The sequence below is a fragment of the Pipistrellus hanaki genome (assembly GCF_964339955.1).
Source record: "Pipistrellus hanaki genome assembly, chromosome: 7".
NCBI classification, from domain to species: Eukaryota; Metazoa; Chordata; class Mammalia; order Chiroptera; family Vespertilionidae; genus Pipistrellus; species Pipistrellus hanaki.
The window spans coordinates 23,299,757-23,322,131 of record NC_140509.1 but is presented as its reverse complement, the minus strand read 5'-3'; the positions used below and the strand labels follow the sequence as shown (position 1 = coordinate 23,322,131).

The 22,375-nt window shown below is 39.2% G+C and overlaps 1 protein-coding gene and 1 pseudogene across 5 annotated transcripts in view; one reads left to right on the top strand and one right to left on the bottom strand.

Moving 5' to 3' along the window:
* PRIM2 (DNA primase subunit 2) overlaps positions 1-22,375 on the bottom strand; it is a 271,748-nt gene that overhangs the window by 118,611 nt on the left and 130,762 nt on the right. The window lies entirely within an intron of this gene.
* Positions 14,492-16,305, top strand: LOC311625695 (N-acetyltransferase ESCO2-like; annotated as a pseudogene). Its single transcript has 2 exons — positions 14,492-15,482; positions 15,738-16,305. The product of its transcript is annotated as an N-acetyltransferase ESCO2-like (transcript).

Below are 22,375 nucleotides of genomic sequence, written 5' to 3'. Positions count from 1 at the left end.
TGCCAATTCAATTCCTGGTGAGGGCACAAACCCGGGTGAGGGCTCAATCCCTAGTAGTCGGTATGCAGGAGGCAACTGATTTGATATTTCTCTCTCTCTTTCTCCTTTTCCCTAGCTCTCTAAAATCACTAAAAACATATTTTTAAAAAATAGAAGTATGAAGAGGGTATACTCTAGATAACTTCATGTCTAAAACAGAAGGAGAATAAGAGGAAATCCAGGTGGGTAAATAGTTGTTTCTATTAACTGCAATACAGCAGCAATAGGAGGAGGAGATTGGGGAGATGAAAGAAAATTATTAGTTTTAAGCATGCTGAATTTGAGGTGCTTTCCAATATCCAAAAAGCAAATGAATATTTATGGTTGTAGGCACAAGGAGAGGCTATGGAGTTACAGATTTATATTTAACTGCTATCAGCAAAGAAGTAGTAGGTAAAGCCATGGAATGACTAAAAATTCCCAGGACTTATGCAGAAAGCAAGAATGTCCAATTGTCATTCACCAGTAGTAGCTGACTAGGGCAGTGTGTTGAAGGTTCATTCCGAGCTACATCTGGGAAAGAGCAGGACTGATTACCAATATGCTCTGGATATGGACTGGGAGATTAGAGATATCTGCCAGATGTGTGCTATCCTTACTGGGAATCTATAATAATAAAAGTGTAATATGCTAATTAGACTTTACAGCTGAATGACCTTCTGGACGATCTTCCGGATGAAGCCGGGACTGCGAGGGCCAAGGCAAGCTGCCACAGCTGCAAGAGCTGAGCCCCTTGCACAAATTTCGTGTATCAGGCCCCTAGTCTATATATATATAAAAGCCTAATATGCTCATTGTCCCTCTGACCATTCTACCAGTCAATGTGATGCACACTGACCACCAGGGGGCAGATGCTTCCTCCAGTAGGTCAGCTTGCTGCTGGGGTCTGGCTGATCAGGACTGGGCTAGACAGGCCAGACACACCGTAGAGCCCTCCCATAGTCCCTGCCTGGCCCCAATCGTGTTCCAATGGGGTCCCTCAGCCTCTAGTGAGATCATAAAAAGAAATAAAAAATTTAGCCAACAGACTTAAAAGTTTTATAACACTGATTTTAAGCAACCACGGGTTTATGAGAAAGAGAGAGAGAGAATACAACCAATAGCTCCTTTAATTTAACTATTGTTGGACACCTCGAATGAATGAATTTCACTTTGGGGGGTGAAGAGAAATGTCCCCTGAGGAAAGCATTCTGCCTCCAGCTATGAAGCTGACTGATGCTCTTAAAATCCTAAAGGAGACTGTGTTTCCAACCTGCTGCTATTTTGAAGCAGAATTTTTTTCAAGGGGCCTATAGGGAAAGAAATTTTTTTCATGGTTTTCTTCTTCACATGATGGATATGAAGTGAAGAAACAGGAATACACAAGGAAGTAACTACGTAAGTAAATACAGTAAATGGTTCTTAAAGAGTCAACATTTGGAAAACAAACGTGGCTCGATCAATTGGAAATGAAGAACTAGAGGATGGCTTCATTTTAAAAGAATAAATCCCTTCTCTCTGTACTACTCACCCAACACGGGCTAAATTAAAACACATAAAAATGACAGGAGAACAATGCTCACTTGGAAAATATTGTTCAATTCTGTTCTCCGGTGTTTTTACCCTCTACCAGTCAATTCAGTTTCCTTACAAAACTCAAGAGAAATTACAATATGCACTAACACCAGAGTTGTACCTCAAAGGCAATCCAAGGAGGGTAATCAGCACAAGTTAGAGCTTTCTTTTCACACAATCTTCATCTCCTCAAGACACAAGACGTGTTCTCTCCCAGTGAGAGCATGATAGTGCCACTTAGATACACTTACAAATGACAGACCAAATTTAGATGGGTTTTGTTCGGGTTTGGTTTTTTATTTCTAATAGATTGACTTTTTAGAGCTGTTTTTGGTTCACAGCACAATTGTGAGGAAGATAGAGATTTCCCATATACTCTCTGCCATATATATACACAGCCTCCTCCATTATTGACATCCTCCGTGAAAGTGGTACATCCTATCTAATAAAAGAGTAATATGCCAATTGACCAGCATTCCAACTCACAAGATGGCTGCCCCCATGTGGACACAAGATGGCCAGCAGGGGAGGGCAGATGGGAGTGACCAGGCCTTCAGGGGAGGACAGTTGCGGGGGCAGGCTTGAAGGGGAGGGAAGTTAGGGGTGACCAGGCTTGCAAGGAAGGGCAGTAAGGGATGACCAGGCCATCAGGGGAGGACAGTTGGGGGCGACCAGGACATTAGGGGAAAGCAGTTAGTAGCAATCGGGCTTGCAGGGGAGGGCAGTTAGGGCGGCGAGGCTGGCAAAAAAGGGAAGTTAGGGGTGCCTGGGCCAGCAGGAGAGGGCAGTTGGGGTGACCAGGCCTGCAGGGGAGGACAGTAAGAGGTGACCAGGTTGGCAGGAGAGGGCAGTTAGAGGTGACCAGGCCAGCAGGGGAGGGCAGTTAGGGGCAATCGGACTGGCAGGGTAACAGTTAGGTGTCAATCAGGCTGGCAGGGGAGTGGTTAGAGGGGAATCAGGATGGCAGGCAGAGGTTTAGGGGCAATCAGGCAGACAGGCAGGTGAGTGTTTGGTGGCCAGCAGTCCTGGATTGTGAGAGGGATTTCCAACTGCGTGTTTAAGCCTGATCCCTCGAACCGTGTAGGTTCATCAATTATAATAAACTAGAGGCCCGGTGCATGAAATTTGTGCACAGGGGGAAGGGTGTCCCTCAGTCCAGCCTGCACCCTCTCTGATCCCTGAGGGACACCCTTCCCCCTGTGCACAAATTTCATGCACCGGGCCTCTAGTTTATTATAATTGATGAACCTACACTGGTACATCATCGTCACCCAAAGCCCATAGTTTACATTAGGTTTCACTCTTGGTGTTGTATGGGTTTGGACAAATGTATAATAACATGTATCCACCATTATAGTATTATACAGAATAGTTTCACTGTCCTAAAACTCCTCTACCCATTCACTCCTTTCTCCCCCGATCACCCCCAATTCCTGGCCACCACTGATAGATATTTCGCCTTTTCTAAAAGGTCACAGAGTTGAAATGATACAGTATGTATGCTCTCAGATTGGCTTCTTTAACTTGGCACTATGTATTTATGGTTCTTCCATGTCTTTTCATGGTTTGACAGCTCATTTCTTTATAGCATTCCATCATCTGGAGGTACCAAGTTTACCTATTCACCACTGAAGGACATCTTTGATGCTAACAAGTTTGGGCAATTATAAATAAAGCTATTATAAGCATCCGTGTACAGGTTTTTGTGTGGACACAAGTTTCAAACAGATGTCTTTTTTAATGACAAACAGAATGCTTTTCAAAATGTCTTTACATTCTCCTCCTTTCAAATGCTTCATTTACTAATTTCATATTTAACTTTATTATTATTTTTTTGTACTGTTTCTATTGATTTCAGAGAGAAGAAGGAAGAAGGAGAGAGGGACAGAAACATCAATGGCCAACTTCCATATGCCCCCTAAGGGGAATTAAACTCGCTACTCAGACATGTGCCCCACCCAGGAATCAAACCCTGCGCTTTTGGTTTCTGGGTCCACATTCAACCACTGAGCCACACTAGCCAGGCTTACCCTGTTTAAATACAAAAAACGCATTAGGATATATAGAACGTAAGAAATAGCAGGGTGCCTTCAGGGAAAATTGTTTTTTCTTTCAATAAGTATGATGCAGAAGTAACATTCAATAAACTTTTCTAAATAGGAGTGAGGAAAAAAAAAGGGTTGAGATGGCTTCTACTGCACCTTATAAATCACCAAGATACCAACTCAAAATCTAGAATACCAACGCTTTTCTACTGAATTGAAGATGTACAGATTATATTTATGCATATATTCTAAGTGACACACAATTTATAGATTCAGAAAAGAATTTGTGAAATCAAAAGGTAAATTTAAACAGAGACCACACAGTAAAAAAAAAAAAAAAAAGGTACAGCAATAGAGAGAACAGGTTGCTCTACAGAACTATCATTTTTATTACTGGGACCAGGACAGATGTGAAGTAAAATTAACTTTTACAAGCAGCTGCTCTTTTAATTTCATTGATTTTAACAACGGAAAATCCTGCATTTTTTTTTAACTACATTTTCTTATAAGAGCAACAGATCCCAATTACAAATCCCAAACTGTGAGGCTCCACATTATCTTCCGTCTTGCTCCTGATATCAAAGTTGCTTCCCGGTTTCATGTTCTCTGGTGGCTGCTGGGACGCGGTGGGCCACTAATCCTAACAGGCTCGTGCTCAGACGCCCAAAGCATTTCCCAGATTTCCCAGTGCTCACAGGGCTCTTACACACATTATCTCACTGATCTTCACGACAGTGGTGGCTTCAGTACATGGGTATTTCTCTATCAGCTAGCCACAAACACAATTTTTAATATGTAGGCTTCTAAAACCCAACCAACGACCTTGTCGAGCAAAACACATAGATTCCATTTGAGCTTTAAACATGCCCAACTAGTTTAATTTCCAAAGAATATTAAACAGTACAGAGTTAACAAGATATTTCCAGTTCAGGGGGCTGGATGATATGAAGAACTGGGAGAGTAAACCTGGGAATAGTGCAAACAGACATCCCAGTGCTAACTTTTGATCATGAAACCTATGGTGTGAAAAGAAGCTTGTTACTCAAAGGCTAACCTAAGCGCCTTACTGATGCTCTGTATCATCTAGAAATATAAAACAATTGATTGAGCAAGAAAGAAGATACTAAGAGATGTGCAGTGATAAATACACATGGATCGCTGAATTTTCTCCCTCAGAGTGAAATACCCATAAAATCATTTTACCTCTAGAATGCCTGCTAATTTTGGTTGAAAATTCTTAAGCCACTACAGCAAGTAATTTTACAATTAGACTCCCCATAAGCAAAGCAAAGATCTGGCAAGCAAACTGCAATATGTTTTGTCTTTCATGTTGGGACCCAAGAGATTAAATTGTCAGTGATTTGTTTGTCCTCTTAAAGGATTGTTCTTGTGGAGTAGGAATCAGAGCAGCAGCAACACAGCTGGCATTCCTCATCTTTTTACTGCATGCAGGGTATTCTACTGGGAGTTCTATATAGACTAATCCTCACAATATCCCTAAAAGTGATATTATCTCTGAGGCACCCCAGGGCTTAGCAAATTGTTCATTCAGCCAAATGTATCTGGACACCCACACAGAGTGAATAGGTAACCTTTTATGCCCTAAGCACCTAGTTCTTTTAGCTTCAGGAATTTATGTTTAAAATGTATCCAAAATGTGCATTTCATTCTACAACATGTTCTTCTTGGTCTTACTAACAAAATGTTTAATTATTTTACCATTGCCATTGTTGTCCTATACTAGTGGCCCAGTGCACAAAATTCTTGCATGGAGGGGGGTGTCCCTCAGCCCAGACGGACATCCCTTTTTTAATCCAGGACCGCTGGCTCCTAACCGCTCACCTGCCTGCCTGCCTGATTGCCCCTAATCACTCTGCCTGCAGGCCTGCTTACCTCCAACTGCCCCCCCACTCCACCAGCTGTCTCACCCCCAACTATAATATACTCCTTTGCTGGCCTGATCACCACCAACTGCCCCCCTCCCACCAGCATGGTCACCCCCAATTCCCCCTGTCACCAGCCTGCTCGCCCCCAACTGGTCCCCCTGCCGACCTGGTCATCCCCAACTGTCCCCCCAGCTGGCCTGATCACCCCCAACTGCCCTCCCCTCCAAGCCTGACCGCCCCTAATTGCCTCTGCCCTGGCTCTGCCACCATGGCTTTGTCTGGAAGGACGTCTAGAAGGTCTCCCAGTCTTATTAGCATATTACCCTTATATTAGTATAGATGTACTTTATTATACCCTAGTACATCTAGTCCCATATATTTTGGCCATATGATAGCTTTAGAAAACTTGTTAGCACATCTTTACTCCTTACAGTTTCCCTGAAATCTCCATATACACTGAGGGTTGGGGAGCTGGTTAAGATGGTTCTGAGTCTTGCCAGATTTCATGGGCCATGTCCTGTGACCCTCACAATTAAAGAAAGAATACAACTGCCGTTTCAGTCATAATCTTCATATGCGAAAACTGTAAAGCTCCTTTACCCTCCTGGATGTTTCACTCAATCTGTGAGGCAATAACTTAAGTTCTAATGTTCCTTACTCATTATTATCATATTTTCACTTATCATTTTTGTCTTCCAAAACACCTGCATCATATTTACCTAAATTTACATTTGTCAATTTCCTATTTAATGTAAGAAATACTCTTATCTGGGTTTTCCAGAACCCAACTGTTCTTTCACTGTTTGTTGTAAGCATGAATCTTGAACAAAATCTTATTATGTGGAAGTTTCTCATAAAGCTTCCTAAATATGCACATAAATTCTACTATGTGCACTGGAGTTGCCAACTGTATCTATAGGCTTCCAGTAAATGTTTAAAAGACTGCCCAGACAGGCTAGTGGCTTTCGTAGTGGATGTTATTTATCTTCTTTAAGTAGTATAATCCAAAAGTCTTCAACTTCCTGCTGAGTCTATTTCCTATTATAAATGTCAGGCATAAACCTCTCATTACACTGGCGATCTTATCTCCTTTCTAAATATTACTAACTGGTGTTCCACTTCCAATGTTGGAAACTAAATTCAATATAATCTCTTCTAGACTACACTTATATACTTAAAATCTGTTTATTAAATAAGCTGAAATTCGCATCAAAGGGACCCACAATTATATTTAATTACCAAAGTGAAGAGACACAAAAGATCTGTCTGAATAAGTAAATACTTTCATTTTTATTTTTTTTTACAAGAACTCTTTTTCCTTTGATTTGGGACTGTTATGAACACTTGGACGTGTAAGCAATGGGAGTGAAGGGGTGAATAGGATTTCTACTGAAGCGCCTGTGACAGTGATCTGCTGTGTGACAAAACAAGCTGTCCTTGGGGATGCCCTTGCAGAACCAGAGGGCCCTTGGTGATCAGAAACAACTGATCAACAAGGACATATAGAGACTTCCATCTCCCTCCACAGGGAAATGCAGCCACTGAACTTCAAACCACTGATCCAGATTTATAATTCAAGGAACGTAGCCCCAGATGGCTAACAACATACCTCTAATGGTTATGCTAACAGATGCTGCAGAAAGTATTCATTTGCTTCCTGCCTTTCCTTGCCTCTGTGACTTAATTTTCCCTGCTGTCTCAGAGCACCTTGATTTCTTCCTTGGCAGAGACCCTTTGTAGGTGTAGGAAATGCTTTTAGTTAAGTGTAAAATGGCTCGATGTGCCTCCACATCTCACAGTCTATTTCTCTCACCTGAAATAATCAGACATTATACTATTTTTAGGTTCAATTCAATTTAGTTGAAATTTAAGCAATCTTCTCTGTTCACGAAGTAGTCCTACAGTTTTCCTTTATAGGCTATTATATAATTTTGCTCCTCCACCAAAGAATTTTTATATTTAAGCTTCTGAAGGAAGCTTCCTAAAATATTTGACCAGCTTTCAATTACACAGAGAGAAGCATGTTCTGCCTGTTCAAACTAGAGCTTTGTGATTAATTATAAAAACATCTGAATGTATTTAAAACAAATCAGAATAGACAAAAATAAATAATTTCCATTACTAGGACATAAAACTCAACCATTCATTAACAACCGTTCATTATGAAAAGGAAACAGAGAAGTAAAATGTCTTTGCTGTGAGAGGAACATTCAAACACAACAATGGACTTTTCATTGCACACTCTAACATCAGATTAGATGCATTTTCCAAAAGGTTCACTTAATCATAAATTTAAGAGACAAAGCTCATGTAAGACAACTAAAGAAATAAGAAGAAACATAAAATTAATGTATTTTTAAATATTTCAACAAACACAGCAGGGTTCCCACAAGGCCTCTTCTTTTCTTTCTTGCCTTTTTTCCTCCCAAATTAGGAATTAGCACAAGTACTTCCCTGGATCCCTGCTGTCTTCTCATTTCTAAACTTATGGCTGTTTCTCTTCTTCTTATTGAATTGATTGGGGTGACACTGGTGAACAAAATTATACAGGTTTCAGGTGCACTATTCCACAGCACATCATCTGTGTGCTGCATTGTGTGTTCACCGCCCAGGTCATCTCCTTCCATCACCGTTTATCCTCCCTAAACCTTCCACCACCTCTCCTCATCCCCTCCCCGCTGGCAATCATAATAAACTCATGGAGGTTTCAAATAACATACAATCCCCTTAAGAACACAAACCCAAGTTTCTGAATTCATTAACATAAAGGAATAAATCTGTTCATTGTTCATTTAGATGACCTTATAAGTTAAAATTGCATGCAGAGATCTATTTTCCTGAGAAAAGTAGATACTTTTCTTATTCCTTATATCCTTCCAGGTTATAGCCTTTCTATTATTTTCAAAGTTGCCAAGCATGTCAAACATGTGACCTGCTGGCCATGAGTTTGACATGCCTGTAATGTAAACAATAACTAAATTCTATGGTAAAGAAGAGATAGTGGTCTGAAAGAATCCTTCCATGCTTAGCTGGAAAGATTTTTAGAAAATAATGTGGCTATGATTATTATTATAACAACTGCCTATTGTTTTGACTGCCTGAAATTAGGAGCTGCCATTTTAGTGAGGGAATGGACTCTAGCTAACACTTTCCTGCAAGCTACACCACTGTGACATAATACTAAGTGCACCTAGCCCATCTGGCTGAAAGTACTAAGGTATGAAATCAAGAGAGGGGCTGGCTGGTGTGGTTGAGAATTGACCTATGAACCAGGAGATCACCGTTCAGTTCCCAGTTACAGCACATGCCAGGGTTGCAGGCTCCATCCCCAGAGTGGGGTCTGCAGGAGGCAGCCAATCAATGATTCTCATCATTATGTTCCTCTCTCTGAAATCAATAAAAACATATATTTTTTTTAAAAAGAGAGAGGGGGTAAAGTAAGCCTACCAAAGACAGTTCCTAAGAGTAGCCATTTTAGCATATCTTATGTGTAAAACATCCTTTGATATCAACAGTTAGTTGAGCCTTTTATCTTATCTTATTTTAAATATATTTTATTGATTTTTTTTTTTTTTTACAGAGATGTAGGGAGAGGGAGAGAGAGTTAGAAACATCAATGAGAGAGAAACATCAATCAGCTGCCTCTTGCACACCCGCTATGGGGGATGTACCCTCAACCAAGGTACATGCCCTTGACCAGAATAGAACCTGGGACCCTTGAGTCTGCAGGCCGATGCTCTATCCACTAAGCCAAACTGGTTAGGTCTAGTTGAGCCTTTTAAAAGACCTTGATACACATTTGACTGATTGCTTTCTAATGACATTATTTCTTACTTCCTGGCACAATCGAGTTGATAGTGTTTGATGAATAACCGGACAAGCAAAGGACAAGTCTGAGCAAGAGCCATCCTTTATATCTGACACCTCCATATTTTATTACATATTTTAGGAAAAAAAGAACAAAAATCCTTTTCTGTTAGTTAGGCAATGTTAATTCCAAAAGGTCTCACTACACACAGAAAGGCCCAAATCAGTATTACTTTGAAGCAGCCAATCCTTAAATAAAAATTTTGTTGCAAGTAAAGAGTCATCAACAGTTATAAAACTAGGGAGAGGGAGAGGTTTGTATCTTAGCTGAAGTTTGCTTTCTCTAGTAAAACGTTTGCTCACATGACCACAGGATGTCCTGGGCAAAGCACAGGACACCAAATGCAAAGCTTGGCTTTCCTGCTCTGCCCTTCTGCCTGCCTTATATTCACCCCTCCGTTTGCTCCCTTCAATCAGATGTAAATGAATGCCAGCAGGAACTAAAATCAGTCCTACCAAGATGCTTCAACAGTGTTGGCATATGAACCAGACAGCTGACAGAATTTTAAAGTCAAGTATTGAAAAACACATAGGTTTGGCCTAAATCTCTACTGAGTTTTTTTTTTTTAAAGTGACATTAACATTACTTAAAAGTACTCAGCAGACTTCTTTCATTAAAGATACATCACTGCAAAAGCATGGGCAGCTAAGGATTTAAGGGAGCCGGGCATTTGCAACAGCAGCCTGTGACTTTTCACTGTGCTAGCTGGCAGTCAAAGAAAGAATTTTTGGCCCTGTGGTGGGAAAGAACAGAGATGCCACTCACTAAATATGAGCAGAAGCCGATCTGGAAGGAAAGATCAGAAATTCAGTTTTGTCCACGTTAAGTCTGAACTGCCTTTTAAAAATCCAGGAGGAACTATATGAACTACAACTATACAACTATAAAATCAGCCAATCTCGGCACAGTCTGTAGATTTAAGTGTTTAACATTAGTTCTACCCTGAAAACAACAGCAATCAAATAATGTCTTACACCCTTTTCATGATTAGCTATAACTAATGGGTAGAAGTATCAGTTGCTACAGGACCATTCAGCCCTAAGATCCCTTAATTCAAGAAGATCCCTTCCTACAAGGAACTCTTTAGCCACCCACCACTGCTTAGAACACGGAACCATCATTCGCTTTAGGGGTGCACTCACAGTGTGTTGGCTACTAGCCGCTCGAGGTACCGAGTTCTTGGAACTTGGCTAGTCCAAATGGAGATGTGCTGGAAAATACACCAAACTTCAGAGACTTTGTATGCAGAAAGGCATGTAAAATATCTCGTGTTAAATTATGTATACCGATTACATGCTAGCCTGATAATATTTAGTGTACATTGGGTAAATAAAATACAGTAAAGTTAATTTCATCCTTATAAAACATTTTAAATGTGGATATAGACATTTTTAAATTATATGTGTCACATTATATTTTTACTGGACAGAGAATTTCTGAACAAAAGATGAATATGGCTTCTTTTCTGGTACATAAGCAGTGATATGCTATTTAAATAATTGAAAATCCAGGAGCATGAAGAGGAGCAACTAAAAATCATATCTAATTACAAGAAGTAGAAAATTATCTATTTTACTTCTATGGCTACAAAAACATATCTCTAAAAAGTATTTAGCCCAATATGAGATCAAGAACAATTAAAAAAATAAAATGAAAATAAGAAAATAAGGAAAGATGTATCCCTTTAATAAAAATAACAACTTTCCCCAATTATTTATATAAAATCATAAAATTATATATTGTGATCAGCCACCCTAAATTTTTTTCAGGCAGGAAGTTTATAAAACCAAGCATGTTCCTTATTCCATGGAGAAATACTTTAGTAAATACAATGTGATTTAGTAAATTTATTTTATAAGGTTTGAATTACATATTATACAAACAATTTCCCTAACCTTAGGAATATGCAAAATAACTGAGAACCTCTGGGCTGAAAAGATAACTTAGTCTGATTTATGTTCATTTGTGGATAATCTATGCTTTTGTTACAAAACTTTTTAGATTTCTTTAGCTATGATATTCTTTTTTTTTAAAATTTCTATATTGATTAAGGTGTTACATATCGTATTCTTTTATATATATATATTGTTTTTTACAGAGAGGAAGAGAGAGGGATAGAGTTAGAAACATCAATGAGAATCATCGATCAGCTGCCTCTTGCACACCCCCCACTGGGGATGTGCCCGCAACCAAGGTACATGCCCTTGACCAGAATCGAACCCGGGACATTTCAGTCCACAGGCTAATGCTCTATACTGAGCCAAACCGGTTTCAGCACATATCATATTCTTAAATTTTACTAGACTACCAAGATGCAGGTTTTCATATCTTTCTTCCTTGGTATTCTATTAGCCCTTTTGATCTAAAGTCTGTTCTTTTTTAATTTTAAGTAATTTATCATCATTATTTTTTTCAATATTTTTCTCTCCAATTTCTTTTCTCCCTTCTGGGAATCCTACTATTCTAATGTCAGCACTAATATCTCTCTTCATCATCTCTTTTAGCCTTCTTGATATTTTTTATCTCTGCTTTTCCTCCGCCTTCAGAATTCTACAACATGATCTTCAAGTTCATTAGCTTATTTTTCTCCTGTATCCATACTATTTATCTGTTTATTCAATTCTTTCCTTCAGCTACATTTGTCTATCTAATATTTCCGTTTTATTCTTTGTCACTTCTTGTTCCTTCTTAATAATACTATCCTCCTTTATCACAGAATATAGTATATAATTATGTCTATTTTAAATTACTGATCCCTCTGTTCTCACAACTCTGCTTCATTAAATATATACTATTCAGTTTATCCCATTATACTTTCAATAGTGATTGTACTCTTCATGCATCCAAATATTTTGGCGTAGGTGGTCATATTCACCAAAGGATATGAGCTAACAGATCTGAAAACGTGTGTAAAAAAAAAAAAAAATGGCCAAAACCCAAGTCCTACTACTATCCTTCCTGATAGATCTGAGAAAGATGGAGGGGATGAGCCACCTGCGCCAAATAACCACTCTTGATCACTTCTTTTGCTGTGTGCCACCTGGCAACTCCTTTTAGCCTTTAATCTCTTAAAACAGCAGCAGTGGAGGAAGGCGTCTCTGTGAAGTATGATCTGTGAGCCCTGGGAGGAATGAGCCTGGTCTGCTGGTTAACATATGCCTGTTAACACCCAGCAGGGCTGTCACACCGCCCTAACTGCACCCTATTGACATCAATTTCTGTAACAGAGGGGCAGCAATTATCATTTCAAAGTAATTGGAGAAAAATCAGGTCAACACAAATCTTAAAAGGAAAGAAACTTAAACTAATGTATGACCTGATTCCTCAGGCAACCCCATGCCATAGGCTAGACTACCCAAGCACATTCGCCAACTTTCAACAGCCTCAGTCACCCCTGGGGTTCTTCAGTTACTTGGGTTGTTTCCTCGGGTCCATGCTTTCCTCTTTCCTCTCCATGGTTAGCTTTGGCAAAGAGAGCCAACAGTCCCCATTAACTATCTTCACACAACCCCAGATCATTTAGCAAAGGAATGAGATCCCTGTGCTTACAGCTTAGGAAGCTGGTAAAACATGAGAAAATCCTGTTAGGATTCATTGACAACACTAAGTGTAAGTAATCTAACGCTTTTTAAGTACCACAGGTACACTTAAAAATACAAACAAACATGTATTCCAATTATCAGACTAATATCAACAATAAAAAAATACTTCCTAAAATACAGCCAAACTCCTTCACACAACTAACCTGAGATATTTCTGGTACAACATAAGTACAGGGAGAGGCAGTCATGTGCAGCATTAGAGGAGGGTTGGGGCCCAGATTTTCTTACAAAGAGGTAAAGCGCTCTTACAACCTGTACTGGTCGTCTCTCTCTGTTTTGGGAATATCCTTACATGCTCTGGGTTTGACCTTTGTTGTTCTGCGTGAGCCTCTGTGTCACGTGGCACCTGGCCAAGCCCACTGCTCTCTCTGTTCTGGGCAGGGAGGGAATGAGGTCCTTCGCCTGTGCACAGAGGGTGCCTGCAGACCATCCCCCTGTGGCATCGCGTGCCCACAGGGAACCCATGTTCTCGACTGAAGCTGACCTTGCTCTGCCTCTTCTCTGCGAAGAAAGTGCTGTTCCATCTAATGTCTGTGTGAGTTATGCCTTTCTTGGTGACTTGGAATCCTACAATCCACATAGTGGTGGCAGGCATTGTCATGCCCTACGCCAGTGGTCGGCAAATTCATTAATCAGCAGAGCCAAATATCAATAGCACGACGACTGAAATTTTTGGGGGGAGCCAAATTTTTTAAACTTAAACTTCTTCTGACACCACTTCTTCCAAAATAGACTTACCCAGGCCGTGGCATTTTGTGGAAGAGCCACACTCAAGGGGCCAAAGCGCCTTGGTTTGCCAACCACAGCCCTAAGCTATGCTCCACAGAGTGTGACTCCTCAACAAGGTGTAACTTGCTCGACAAATACAAAAACATTCTCAGAGGCGGAGCAACTGGCTTGGCTGAGGTGCAGGGGTTCAATTAAGAAGATGTCAGCTTTTGCCGAAACCGGTTTGGCTCAGTGGTAGAACGTTGGTCTGCGGACTGAAAGGTCCCAGGTTTGATTCCGGTCATGGGCATGTACATTGGTTGCGGGCACATCCCCAGTAGGGGGTGTGCAAGAGGCAGCTGGTCAATGTTTCTCTCTCGTCGACATTTCTAGCTCTCTATCTCTTTCCCTTCCTCTCTGTAAAAAATCAATAAAATATATTTTTTAAAAATGTTAAAAAAAAAAAAAAAGATGTCAGCTTTTACTTCAAGGAAAAGGAAGTAGAAATCGTTGAACTGTGACAACCTATTATCTGACATTCCATCAAAGAAATTAATTTGGGACTTTACTGAAAATATATTTTCATCACCTAATAAAAAATATACTTGCCAAAGTAATGATCAAAAGAAAATGTGCATTGCTCTCAACAAGGTCATTTCAAGTCTGCTCAAAACAACTGAAAAAGAAAGATTAGCATCTGCAAATCAAGGTCCACCTTTTAAATCTTGTGTGTCTACTGTACCCTTTTATAACAAAAATAAGTGTTATCTCAGTCCATTAGAGAGAAAGATGATAACAGTGAATAGACCCATTTATCTAAACACTAATAATGAAGTACCTTTTTCCCCATGTGACAGAAAAAAATGCAGGAAAAACCAATCTGCTCCAAGAAGATGAAGGAAAAAAACACAGGAGAGTTTAACTGCTAAGTGTCAACCAAGTTATAAATGCAGCAAGCCTGTATCAAAGAATTCTAAAAATTCCAAGCAAAACTGAGTGGCCTGCAAACCCACTGAAGAGAAAGAGAATAGTTGTTATTCCGCTGAAAATAATTTAAATGCTCCTCGAGTTCTAAGCCAAAAAGTCAAACCACAAGTAACACTCCAGGGTGGAGCAGCATTTTTTGTTAGGAAAAAAAATCCTCTCTTAGAAAATTGTCTCTGGAAAATAACCGTTTCTGGGACTCACTCAAGAGGATAAATCAGAAGTGATTAAAGATTCTGAGTAGAGACTGTCAATGAAAAACAAAGTTTTGAGACAAGGCAAGTGCTAAAGTACTTGTTGCTAGAAAAGGAACTGAACATTGATCTGCTAGGTATGAGAAGTAAAAAAGAAGAGAAATTAATAATAAAGGATTCATCAACTGGCGTAGTTTCTTCAAGGGAGCATAAACCTGAAGAAAATACATGTTTTTCTTCAGAGGATTCTGACAGTGAAAGCAAGGCAGTTTCTTCTGAATCCACTATCTATCCCATCTTCAGTGCATCTTCAGTCAATACAAAAAGATCTCTAGTTGGAGAACAGTCTTCTGTGGCATCCATCACCCCTATTAACTTTTTGAAAGAGACCAATACACAGAAAAGTATTAATGCCAGAGATGTAAATAAAGAAACAAAAAACCAGCTCATCACCGATGCACGTCAGAAACCTTTGGAGCCACCATGTGTAAGTCTTGTGGCATGATCTATACTGCTTCCAACCCTGAAGATGAACTGCAGCATGTTCATCATCACCACAGATTTCTGGAGGGAATCAAATACACAGGCAAAAAAAAGAATGTGTCCAGCTGGCGTGGTTCAGTGGTTGAACATTGACCTTTGAACCCGGAGGTCATGGTTCGATTCCCAGTCAGGGCACGTGCCCAGGTTGTGGGCTTGATCCCCAGTGGGAGGTGTGAAGAAGGCTGATCAATGATTCTGTCTTATCACTGATGTTTCTCTCTCCTTCCTCTTCTCCTCCCTCCCTGCTTGCCTCCCTCACTCCCTCTCTCTTCCTTCCTCTCTGAAATCAATAAAATATATATTTTTAAAAATAGAGAACGTGTAGTAGCAGAGTTTTGGGATGGGAAAATTGTGTTGGTTCTTCCACATGATCCAAATTAGGCTATCAAAAAGGTAGAAGAAGTACAAGAACTTGTTGGTAATGAATTGAGCTTTCAGCAAGTTGTTCCCAGATGTCCAAACAAAAATATATCTGATGAAAAGAGAGTAAATTAGTTGGGTGTTTAATTGCAGAACCCATCAGACCTTCCATGTCCTGTCTGAACCAACTAGTCCAGAACCTCCAAGTTCTAAGGAATGTCACAGGGCTTGGTAATGTTCAAATGTACCAGTACCTGCAGTCTGTGGAATAAGTAGAATCTGGGTCTTCAGGTTTAAGAGAAGAAAGCGCATTGCAAGACAACTGATAGGACATACTCAGTTATCACTTCACGTTTGGCTGTTTTCTCAGAACTAAAGAAATAGCATTTTCTGACCCAACACCAGGATGACAAGCTATTCGCAGCCAAGTACTGCAACACTGCTAATTTCCTTGTATACAATTTTAATATAATAGTTAAAGCCAATTCCAACTATAGAATAGTTACTGTATGGATGAGTTAAGACAGTTTCTTATCATATAATAACTACTTAGCAAATGTCAAAATAAAAATACTAAAACACGCACACACGCGCGCACACCCACACACAACCTGGTTGTTTAATTCTTTATGAATTGAAAACTCAGGGATAGATTTGTTGAAAATAATCTGGAGATTCAAAGAAAAGAAAAACCTTTGGATGATGTATACTAACACTCTGAATCCTTAATTATGAAACTTTGCAGATATAGCTGGAAATTACTTGCCTCTTATATAGGAACACTGACATGTTTTCCACAAGAATGTGACCACTTGCATTTTATTAAGCACTTTTGAACCAGGGTTATTTCATGCTTACTCAGAAGCAAACAGGAAAATTTAAAGACAAATTATTTCAATGCCCAATTTTTAAAGGTAATTTCTAAATTCTGTACACAGAATTCTCACCTTACAGATAGCAGCTCAGTTGAATATATTCAGAAAGTGTTCTAAATTTCTAGTTTGTAATAGGGTAAGATAATAAAAATAAGATATTTGTGGAGAAAAGAATTATATAGCTTAATGTTTTAATCTTTTAAAAAATCTTTACTCAAAAGAAATTCTAACCAGATTTAATTAAAATTAAACTTAGAAACTGCACTACTATCATTTAATTTTTGGTGTATGAATATGTTAATTGTGCTACTTATCTTTAGTGTACTTATTGCTGTTAATTGAAATCATCAACAAAATGGATGCCCAATTAGGATTAGATGATTCATATTATCACATTTTAAAATTTTTGCATATCTAAAATACAGCTTACTTGTTCTAAGACATCTAACAAAATGTACAGTATCAGAACCAAGGTTAGTGAATAAATATATCTAGGTTAGTGAATAAATATATCTAGGTTGATGGGCCAGAGAACATGACACTATGTAGATACAGCCAAATGTCTTAATCTCTCTAAAAATCACAGTTTTCTAGTATAATTCTTGGTTACTTTGAAAAGCAAAGAATTATTCAGATTGTTTGATACTAAAAAACATTTAATTGCTATCTGGCAATAATACTCTAGGGAAGTAGTTTTCCAGGTTATAACTTTATGTAGAACATGTTCATTACATTCTTTTATTTGCCTGTAAGTTAACATGGTTCCAAAATTTAAAGGCTTGAGTTCCAAAAAGAATGTGAAAGTGTTAAAATGTGCATAATTATGCAAACTTCTCATTTTCTGTACTGCTATTTTGTCTTAAATATTTTATTTTAAAAAATTTTTTAACATTATTTGCTTGTTCAATGTCTTTGCAATGGATCAATTAAAATTCTTTTCAATATTAAAAAAAAACATTCTCAGAATCACATATTTTTCAGTGAATGACTGAGTGACCACTAAACCTCCTTTCCTCTGTTGTACTAATCCTCCCATTTCCACTGTTAAACCAGCACAGCTTTCAAACTGCCCTGTGTAGACTCTACAGTTTTCCCAGGAGCGTGTTCCTGGTTCATATTAGATTGCAGATGATGGGGGTGAGGGATTCCAACCACCACCACCAGCAAACACCACACCATTTGTGGCTGTCTGTTCCAGTGAAATTCTTCTTTCCAACCACCTACAACACAAAATCAATATTGTGTATCATCTCACTATAGCCAGAGTTACTTATGGGATTTTAATATAAGACTGGAAAAGGAAGTGAGAAATCAGGCAGAAAGATACAGTAATGAATGATGCCACCCTGAGCTTGAAGTCAGACATGCCTGGATCCAAATCCTAATCCTTCCTAGCAATATGGCCTTGAAATAAGGGGTTAATTCCTTTCATGCCTCAAATTCCTCATGTATAAAATGAGGGGACTTGTTCCTATTTTACGTGCCTACTCTAAGAACTAAGAATAATAAATGAAACATACATGTAAAATGTCTTTACTTATTTTTTCAACAAATATGTATTGTGCAAAAACAACGAGCTCTGTACTAAGAGCTACTGGCTGTTGCTAGTACTAACCAGAACTCAACTAGCACCATGACCATTACTATTAGTTCTTTTTTTATATATATATATATATATGTTTTTATTGATTTTGTACAGAGAGGAAGGGAGAGAGATAGAGAGTTAGAAACATCGATGAGAGAGAGTCATCGATCAGCTGCCTCCTGCACACCCCCCACTGGGGACATGCCCGCAACCAAGGTACATGCCCTTGACTGGAATCGAACCCAGGACCTTCAGACCCCAAGCCGACGCTCCAACCATTGAGCCAAACCGATCTCGGCTATTAGTTCTGTTAATTCAAATATCTTGACTAAGCTTTGCTCAGAATTCACAAGCTTATTACCCTTGAAGTAATTACCCTAAGAATACATTTACTGAATTCTCAAACTATGTCAATTCCCAATGGATCCTATCTGCTTCTAAAAAAGTAAAATCAAACTATTACTATGTGGTTTTTACTAAAATGTCTCCTCCACAAGTCAGTGAATGTGTTTACTTCTCATTATTTCTAAATATAGTGTTTGTAGTACCATGAAAAATAATGACCTTAAGGTCCCAAACTTTATTGATCAATTATATTCAGCTCCAAACATGATATACATTGCTACATTTTTTACTCAAAAGTAGACAATTATTTACAAAATAATATACATACATTCATATACAAACACACATACAAACACCTTGAGACATATGTTAGATATATGCCTTTTACACTACTTTCCACCTTCTTGTCTGTCTTTACTACATGAATATTTTGTAGAAGAGGGTGGACTTGAAGACACTGATTCAAAATCAAGTTGAGTGCTTGGCCCAATTAAAAGTTAATATTAAGCAAGTTCATTAGAAGACATTTCTTTGTTGTAATTTTCTAGGGGAATTGTTAGAACTGGACTAGTGATTTTTAAAATTGTTTTTCTAATGTAAAATTCAGGGGCTAAATAAAAGCCACTATAAATAAACATTAAATTGATTTGTACTCAGCACACACACTTTTTGGAATTGTTTTTTTAAGGAATATGAATAAAAACCTTTATGTTTCACACTAGAAAAAAACAAATGTATACTCTGAGGGAACACAAGATTATGGCTCCAGTAATTTTTATAAAATAACAAACCACAGAAATATTGTTGTGTGTCTACTCAATTTTGATCCATTTTTCCCAGACATCATCTCATGAGACCAAGTATTTTCACAATAAATACTGGTCAATACTGCTTATCAAACTGTTTTTCCAACATCTCATTTCTGATTTCTAGGTTTGTCATTTAATATGGAATATGGCAGTTGAGTTAGGAAGACAATAAACTCTTAGGGAGGTTGAACATGGCACAAAACTAGACATATCAGGAATGTGTCCTCTATGTCTAGGGCCCTCTGGAGGCTGAATCTACTGCCTCTGACCAGGTAAGGTCTCTTGATCCTCTTCTTTCCTGAAGGATAAACCTGTGTCTAAGAACATGAGGCCTCAGATGTCTCTCTCCAAGGTCTTCCTGCCTCATCTTATATACCTCCCGCCTACACTCCACTTTGTCATGCCAGGGATCTTGCTAAATACAAACTGCTCTGTTGTTCCCTTACACTTAAATCTTGTCAGTGAATCCTCACTGCCTTCAAATGGAGTCTCAACCCTTAGCCTGTTCTATCTCCCTTTGCCTCATCTTCATTCAGTCCCCTCACCCTAACCCTCCTCCCCTTAGGGTTAGCTCCAGCCATTCTGCAAAGCAGCTCTTCCCATTGGCCCAGCAGTTGCAACACCTCTGCTCTTTGGAGTCCAGTTCTCCTTTTATATAACTCATCCGTCTCCCTGGCAAACACCTATTCATCTTTTCCATTCCTGAAGGGCCTTCCAGGAAACTTCGATCTGTCCTGCACCTTAACCTTTCAGCTGAAGACTCCCTGCTTGGTGTCTCTACCAGGGGTCTTCAAACTACGGCCCATGGGCAACATGCAGCCCCCAGGGGAGTCTGATCCTGCCCGCCAGGTTTTTTGGGCAGTGAGCACAGCCAAGGTGTTACAGTAGGGATTAGTAGTTCATATAGTCCGGCCCTCCAGCTCTCTGAGGGACCGTGATCTGGCCCCCACTTTAAAAAGTTTGAGGACCCCTGCTACACGCTTCTGCTTTGCACACACCTATCTGCTCGTTGCTCTCCTCCCAGGCAGCAAGCTCCTTTAGGGCATCTCTGTCCATCTCTGCCCCCGCAAAACACAGCATAGAGTTTTCACTCAATGGGTGACTGACAAATGAAATAATTAACCTTTGCATGTAAAGATAATATCCTGCACAGGATAAGCACTCATTAGGCATCTACAGAATAAGCAAATAAATGAATAATTCTCTAGCCACTGGTAATAATGTGTAGACATCTATAGACACTCAATTTTCCTATAAACTAAGAGTTTTCAAAATATAGATATATCTCCCCCTCCTCCCATCTCCTCCTCTGCCTTAGAAACCTAAAATAAAAACAGGAAAACACAGGGCTATCCTTATCAACCCTTACCATAAACTAACACCAGCTCAAATCTTATAATGGAAAGATCTGAACGAATTCGCATGAACCATCTCTGCCTACCTGTATTAGGCAGAACTCTTAGGGGTTAAAGAACAGACACAAAACTTTAACTATCCAAAGGGGAAACCAGCAATTATTAACAGGAGTCCAGTCTGGAGTAGCTCACAGAATCTAAGGAAGAGCGACAGAAAGCAGGTACCATATTTTCCGGCGTATAAGACAACCCCCTAATTTTACAGTTAAAACATAGGTTTAGGCGTATATTCGCTGTATAAGGCTACCCCCCACTTCAAAGAAAAGACTTACTTTGCCCTCAAGATCTGCAGGTAATTTTTGTGCAATTTTGGTCTTTTGCCCCGGATTTTCGGTTGACTTTCTTTCGTTTCAAAAGTCGTCTTATAAGCCAGAAAATACGTATGGCAAGGTCTCACAGAATAGAGCCAGGTTTTCTGTCCTCCAGCTCAGTTTGGGCCAAGACATCCTAGACTAACCACCATGGCCAGAAGGATGTAAAATTATGATTTCCCAGCCTATTCACATGGTCACAGAATCTGATCCTGCAGTGTGGATATTTATCTGTCCCTCTACTAACCACCCCAGACAGCTAACTCCCTATTCAAGTATCTCCAAATACTAGCTCCAAAGTAGCTTATCTCTACAACTTGTAAGAAACTATGTTTGTTTGTTTTTCCAATTACAGCTGGCATTTATTATATTAGTTTCAGCTGAGCATAACAACTTAAGTATCCATTCATCATTACTTATTTGAGTACCTCTCCTCTCCACCCCCCCACCCCCACCCCCACCAGACAATCACAGTTCTAGATGCTAAGGACACAAATGTGAGCAAGGCAAAAAAATCCCTGCCCTTTGGTGGAAACAGTAAACAAATATAAAATTTAATGTATTGTGAGATTAAGTGCTATAATTAAAAAAAAAAAAAAAAACATGTTAAGGGGATACGACGCGAGAAGGAAGGTTTGGGAAGGCAAGGATATTTTAGACAGAACATTCTCTCTTAGAAGATGACATTTGAGGAGAGAGGCCAGAATAAAGTGAGAACACAAACCACATGAGTATCTGGGTGGAGAGCATGCCAGGATGAGGGCAAAACAAATGTAAGGGTCTACAGTGCAAGTGTTCAAGGGAACCACAAAAATCTGGGAAAAGAGTAGTCCCTGTAAAGAGAGAATACAGAAAGGCTCTGAGACAGAAAAACGAGGTACGGCTAGAGGAGAGTGAGGAAAAGAGTAGTTTCACAAAATACAACTGGACAGACAGGCAAGGATTTTTTATTCTGATTTTACAAGAAACCATGTGCGTTTTTTCTCATTCCATACACTTATGTCTATGCCTTCTGATTCTAGGGTGAAAAAAATCAACTACAACTGCTAATGACAGCATAATCCCTACAACAACCCTACCACTATTATTTATTTTCCAAACACATGTGTAAATACTATTGTGCATCAGGTTTTAGAATCAGTTATAAAGAGATTTTATGTAATTATCCAAGAGGAAAAAACACCATTTTTATTTCCCATGTGCTAAAGCTTTTAAGTCTATGAAGCTCAAGCAAGATCAAATAATATTTGTG